The 6697-nt window shown below is 39.3% G+C and overlaps 1 protein-coding gene across 3 annotated transcripts in view; it reads left to right on the top strand.

Annotated features, from left to right (window-relative positions):
• The window catches only part of Flrt2 (fibronectin leucine rich transmembrane protein 2), a 105599-nt gene that overhangs the window by 83575 nt on the left and 15327 nt on the right, over positions 1–6697 (top strand). The window lies entirely within an intron of this gene.

The raw sequence follows: 6697 nt of genomic DNA on the forward strand, positions 1-6697 counted from the left end.
AGAGTGAACTGGCTAAAACAAAGATCAAAAAATGAAGCTTAACTGTCTATCTTTCATGTGACTTGTGTGTGTGTGTGTGTGTGTGTGTGAGAGAGAGAGAGAGAGAGAGAGAGAGAGAGAGAGAGAGAGAGAGAGAGAGAGAGAGAGAGAGAGAGAGAGATTTGGGTACCTTTCACTGATGTTACCTCTATGGTGGTGGTATGGTAATTTTATTCACATAGGCCTGGAGACATGTACCAAATCAAAATGCAGCCTGAGTTTTAAGCTGAGAAGTAAGGGTATACTTTCTTTCTTTCGGGGCTCATATATGGTCTCTTCTCTTTTACTCCCCTTCTCTCCCCTCCTTTTCCCTCCCCTCCACCATCCTCTCCCCTCCCTTCACTTTTCCTCCCCCTCCTCTCCTCTTCTCTAGAATTAAATAACTTAAACCAATTGTCAATATATACATATGAGTGCAGAGTGCATAATCTTTTTGCATTTGGGATAAAGTACAAGTGCAATGTTCTGACTGTATATAACCTAGACTAGGATCTGCTTGTGTGTTTATATATCTACGTGATTTCTCAAACAATCACCATTATCTGTCTGTTCCACTCTCTTCCTGCCCCTCCCCCCTGTACATCTAGGCTTCTGTAATCTATTATGTGTTTTTAAAATATGTTTTCCTTTGAGTAATTTCTTCTGTGCATCCCACAACCACCCTGGGTGTGATGCTGATTGTGTGCTTATCTGTGGTTTTATTTTAAGCATGGGGAATGATTTGTTCTTATCCTGTGTCCCATCATGTTTAGGGGATAGAATATCCTTGAGAGAATGAGAGAGGGACAGGATAAGAACAAATCATCTTTCTTCCACTTCTCATTTCCCAAATCCAGAAATATCCCACAGAATGTAGCCTTAACACCTAAATATGACAGGTTTCCTGAGGAGGAGAATGTCCATTGTAAAAACTACTTATTCAGAAAGGAATCTTACACCATTTCCATTCAGAGCCATGACTAGGATACAAAAATGCACTTATGTGATGAATTTTTCATTTTTTAGACTCAAAACCAGACAACTCACCTGGAAAAACACAGTATATAATTTCATTTCATGTGCATAATCAGTATTGCCCACTGAAATCTGCATTCTCCTTGTGAAGGAGACATAAGATTTTCTGTTCTGATATGTATATTATGTGTGGTGAAATATTTTGGTGGAGAAGTAGGCCATGTTTATATTTTTGGATTCAGTTTATTTTTTTCCCACTGGCTTTTTTTATAGCTCTCAAAAATACTGGCCTATTTTTTTTTATTGATACTGACTATGTACAATGATAAAATGCTATGCAATTAAAATTCACTTGAACAGTCCCAATGAATTTCTGTAAATACTTAGAAGCTATTGATATTCTGTGAGCAGAAAGACATACGTTTTATAGTACACCACAACAGTTTCCTGATTTTAGCTCATTCTCTCATTGAACTGAAGCATTAGGTACTGACATGTCCCCCTTGAAACCTAGTTTCCGATAATGCTTCACACTGACCCTATTTCTAGTTTAATAAGACCAAAGAATTTAGCGTTGTTTTGTAAAGTGAGTACAGTGCTATAGTAATTTGCAATTCTTTCCGGTTGCATGTTCTGTGCCTCTTTCTCTGGTCACCTAGTTTCTTAAAGTTTGGGACTATTCATTCATCTTTCTATCCCCCAGTAGTTCTACATAGGTTGGTGTAGCTAAAACTTTTAAAGGCCGTTTTGAAATATTATCTTTGTGATTCCTTATGGAACCTCAGATTGAAGACCTTGAAGACCTTTACAGATTGCCTCTTCAAACAGAGCAATATCTGAAGGTCACTCTTTGATATATTCATATATTTTATAAAGAGTTTATAAATGCTTGCACATGCAGGTGTGTGTTCTGGAGGAATAGCCAAGATCAAAAGCTGTCCAGGTTCTGCCTACAAGGAGACTGCATGGAGGAACAAGGTCCTGCAGCTCATTTCTGGACTCGTAGATTCCAGTCATGTCTCCTATTCTCTGATCAGCCATTACGTGTGCCCATACATTTACAGCCGTATTGGCTGGATAGAGGTACGTACATAACATCAAAGGGAAAATCTGTAATCAGTGAATGGAAGAAGGAAAGTGAAATTGTCTGGGTTTGAGAGAAGTACCTCTATCAAATGAGAAACAGATGCTCTGAGGTGCAAGAAGTATTGCTGTCTAAACTTATGGTAGGGAGGATCAACACAGTGAACATCATTTTCTTATCATCCTGTTGATGATAAGAGATGATGGTACTCTTTCCTTCAACTTTACCTGGATTATTTGGGTTATTTGAGGTGAAGCAAACTATTCGAGTTAACACAGAGAAGAAGTGGAAATGCTGTTTGAGTTTATATGTCCTCAGAGCCCACCTCTTGCTCAGTACACTCTTGTGCTCTACCTCTCTTAAAACCAGTGTGCTTTGTGCTTAGTTGCTACTGTTCCCAGGTTATCCTCTCTATATCTAATCTTCCCAATGTTCTGTAAACACAGCCGATCCAAAGTAAAACCTGGCACCATCACCCTGCTCTTATTTAGTGAGTGGATGACCTGAGATCAAACCCAATTTGGATTGACTCCAAACCCACTGATCTTTCAGAATGCCAAATCAACTCCTACATGATGGTTGCCAAAGATAGAAGGATGTATTGTTTAGGTGCCATGAAAGCAGTTATTGATGAGAGTAGCTGGGTAGACTATCACTTAGTTACTCGAGATACATCAATACGCTATACATGCCTTGCCACCTTAAGAAAAATGGTCTATAATGTTTATTATAGGTATAAGCTACAGGAGGGTCATTTTTGATGCACCATGCATTTTTGTATTCCATTCCTTCTTTCTTTCATTTCCTCCTTCTGTCATTTGCTTTGCATGACTACTAATCAACAGTTCTCACAGTAGTCATCAGGAATTGTTTTAGGGGCATCCATCAAGACAATTGGTCATGATAACTGCTGGCTCAAACTAACTTGTAGGGTGCTTAAGGTGGAATGTGGTCTGTTTCTGGCAGCCCCTGATATTGCGGGAATGACAAGGCAATCACTTGGAACTCCCAGTAAAATGAGCCAGAAAGGTGGTAGTAGTGAATGTATATTCAGATTTTTTTTTTTTTTTTTTTTTTTTTTTTTTTTTTTTTGGTATCTGACTCTGCAGTGGTTTATTCCTGCCATTCGAACTAATTGGAAACCATGTGAGTAAAACCTTTTAAGCCCCCTAGAGTCAATGCTTGGCTAGAATAGATTTTATTTTTACTTTTAATGTTTCCAGCTCTAGACTTACTGGAGCCAGGAAAAGACTCACTGCTTAAACTATCTTTTTTCACTTCATCTTTCTCTTCTCCCTGGCATCCTTTCATGCCCCTTTCTGCTTCAGAAAAGAATACTATTCACCTGATAATGTACTGTAAGAGGGGAAAAAAACAATTTTCAAGATGGGGGAGAGGCTGCTCTGTTCTTTCAAATTCCCTTTCTAACTCCACATCTGGGTCATTTCACAAGACATGACCATCCTTACATCACAATACTTATGACTTGTGCTTAGGAATAAGAGCTGTGTTCAAAATCTGTAAACTGCTTTGGTGAGTCCAGATTGCAAGGAACTCATTTACAGGTTAGCTGCCTGTGTGGACACCACACCTGTAAGTGTCTGTTTTCAATCTTAGATTTGCTACCCTCCAAAAATGGTCTGAGTGGAACCCAATCCTGAAAAACTTTTCCCTATACAAATCTCTCTCTCTCTCTCTCTCTCTCTCTCTCTCTCTCTCTCTCTCTCTCTCTCTCTCTCTCTCTCTCTCTCTCTCGACAAGTGTTTCCTGTGTCGTAGGTTGGCCTTGAACTCATTGTGTATCCAAGGAAGACCTTGAACTTGCGATCTGGTTACTAGAATCATAGGTGTGCATCAGCATGTCAGTTTATGTGGTGATGGGTATGGAAGCCAGGCCTTTGTGCATGTGGGTAAGCACTCCCAACTGCCCCGCACCCCGAGACTTTCTTATGGGTATCCCATCACACTCAGTGTTCTCTTCTCACAGTCCAGCCAGGGTAGCTAGCTCTGGAGCCATGAAGGTTTCATTAGGTTTATCCTGGTGTCATCATGTGATGCAACTGGCGGTGCTTATTGGCGAAGCTTCTTTTCTGTTCTGTGATTTTTATAGTCTGAGTTTATTAAGCGCTCCAGGAATTCAGCCTTCTGGAATTAATTAAAAAGGCCCGCTTCTTAGGCTGAGCTGTGGTAGAAACCTGCAGAAAGCTCTTGCATGATTTATGTGCTTTGAGTCTTAGTTCCCAGGAAAAGAGTTAAATGAACTCACAGTAGCCTAGAATAATGACTGTTGTCGTTGTCGCCTTGAAGAGATTGGATGGACCATGTTCTCATTGGCTCCAAACAGCATTTGTACATTGTGGCTTCTGGTCTTGTACTATCCACCGTCAGTGCAGCTTTCTGTTTTTACCCAGAAAGTTCTATATAGCCATTTTTTTTGTAATCTGGCTTCCTGGGTTGCGGAGGGTCACATTCCACATAGGATCCATATGAGTAAAGAAAAAAATGAAAAAGAAAATGTTTGCTGTCTGTATTTTGAATTTATCTTATAAAACATTTATTATTGACTTTTAAACACTTGTAAATGGACTCTAGAATGATTTTGAAATGTTTATTATATTCTAAAAGGACAATAAAGGGTTGCAGAATGTGTTCTGCAGTGGAAATTACAGTCCTCTGGGTTGAGCTGGGTTTTCTGTCTTAATTCAAGTTGCAGGCAGTCTGTATTCATAACACAAACTCTAGATGGACTCTTGCTTTGGGCCTTCTGTGTTTCAGATCCATCCTATCTATAGCATTTTTGTTTTGTTTTGTTTTGTTTTTCAAGACGTTTCTCTATGTAGCTTTGGTGCCTGTCCTGGATTTTGCTCTGTAGACCATGCTGGCCTCGAACTCACAGAGATCTGCCTGGCTCTGCTTCCCAAGTGTTAGGATTAAAGGCGTGTGCCACCACCGACTGCCCGGCCTCTAGCATGTTTTTGTTTGTTCCCCTTGTTTTCTGGTATGCCATGGATTAGGTTTTAAAGACCATTACATAGTGCCAGATTTCTGGGTGTTGTAACCTCACAGCTCTTGATACAGTTTGCTAATTCCCTGCTTACATATTTTTCCCCTCACTAAACTTTTAAACCCCACTAGGCCAAAAATCACATGGGCCCTCATGTGTGAATTAAGCACAGTAGTATTAACTCGGAGTTACTAATAATGCATAGGTGTTGCGTTAAGGAAGGAAATGAAAGTACTTCCTCTCTGAGTAGTTTAATTAAGAGTGAGTGCAAATTTGAATGTTTTACTTCATGCTCCCTGCCTGTGTCTTCTGTCTGCCTACCTGCCTATCTATCTGTCTATCTATCTGTCTATCTATCTATCTATCTATCTATCTATCTATCTATCTATCTATCTATCGTATGAATTGAAATCTGTGCCTGCCTGAAGGCTGTCTTGTGAATCTGTCCCTGTGTCTGTCCTTGCGTGTCTATGTGTTGTGTGACTATGTGACTATGTGTGTCTGTTCCAAATAAAGGACTTTGCTCTGTCTTTATTGAACAGAACAGAAAGCATCATGTATGGAAGGAATGAGATACTTTACAAAATATCTTTAGCAGAGTTTTACAAGAGATGAGTCACTAGATGCCACTGATCTCAACTGACTCAGACAACAGTGCTATAAATATCATTATTTATCAACCAATATACATAAATAATATATTCAGCATTTGTGATAGTTATTCATTTTAAAAGATTGCTTTCAACCTCTGTATTTGTTGCTTTCAGCAAATTATATATATATGCATTTTTTTTCTGGGTCAGGAGCATGGAAGAAAACATGAATTCAGATTAAAGCTATGCATTAACTTCAGTTAATGGAAAGTTAGGTTAGTGGAAAGACAAGTAAGGCTTCTTGTTACATTTTTCTCTTAAGGCTTTTGCTCCCGTGCATATCCGTGTCCTAAGATTCTATGTTCTTACCAACAACTCATGTCAGGCTCATGCTGCAGAGATAAACACCACACTTGAGTAACAAGGTGTTAGAAAACATTAAGACCGTTTGCAAATCAAGCTAAGCATGGCACCAAGATATATATGTATATTTGCATGTATGTATGTATATAGTGTTCCAAGGCTTCTTTCATTTTTTTTTTTTAGCCTTTAAATTACAGAACAAATGTATACTGTCTTTGGCACTTAGATAACATTTACAGTACTCCTTTTTTATTTTCAAATTGTAAGTCTAAAGATAGCTAGAGAAACAGTTTAAAGCATAGCTTCTCTGCTGTGGATACAAGTTGTTCCAGTCCCTATTGGTGAGAAGTGAGGAACTTGCCGCCCGCCATGTCCTGTCATGTTAGCTCATTTTGGAGGGAAATCAAATCTGGCACCTTTCAATTAACTTCCTTCCCTCTTCATCTAAAAGCAGATGGAACACACTGTGGAGCAAGAAGGCGTGAGTGCTATCCTTGGATTGCCTTGGCTGCCTCCATTGTGGCTTCTGTCTTTTCAAAACTCGCTAAAAGTCATCCTATAATGGCAAGAAAGAGCTCTCACACTGGAAAGTGGTCCTGTTGACACAAAATTTGTTCTCAGTTTCGCGTTGACACTTAGGGCAATCACAGTGGCCTGTGTC

Source organism: Peromyscus californicus, unplaced genomic scaffold (genome assembly GCF_007827085.1).
Source record: "Peromyscus californicus insignis strain IS unplaced genomic scaffold, ASM782708v3 Scaffold_15__1_contigs__length_86483966, whole genome shotgun sequence".
NCBI lineage: Eukaryota > Metazoa > Chordata > Mammalia > Rodentia > Cricetidae > Peromyscus > Peromyscus californicus.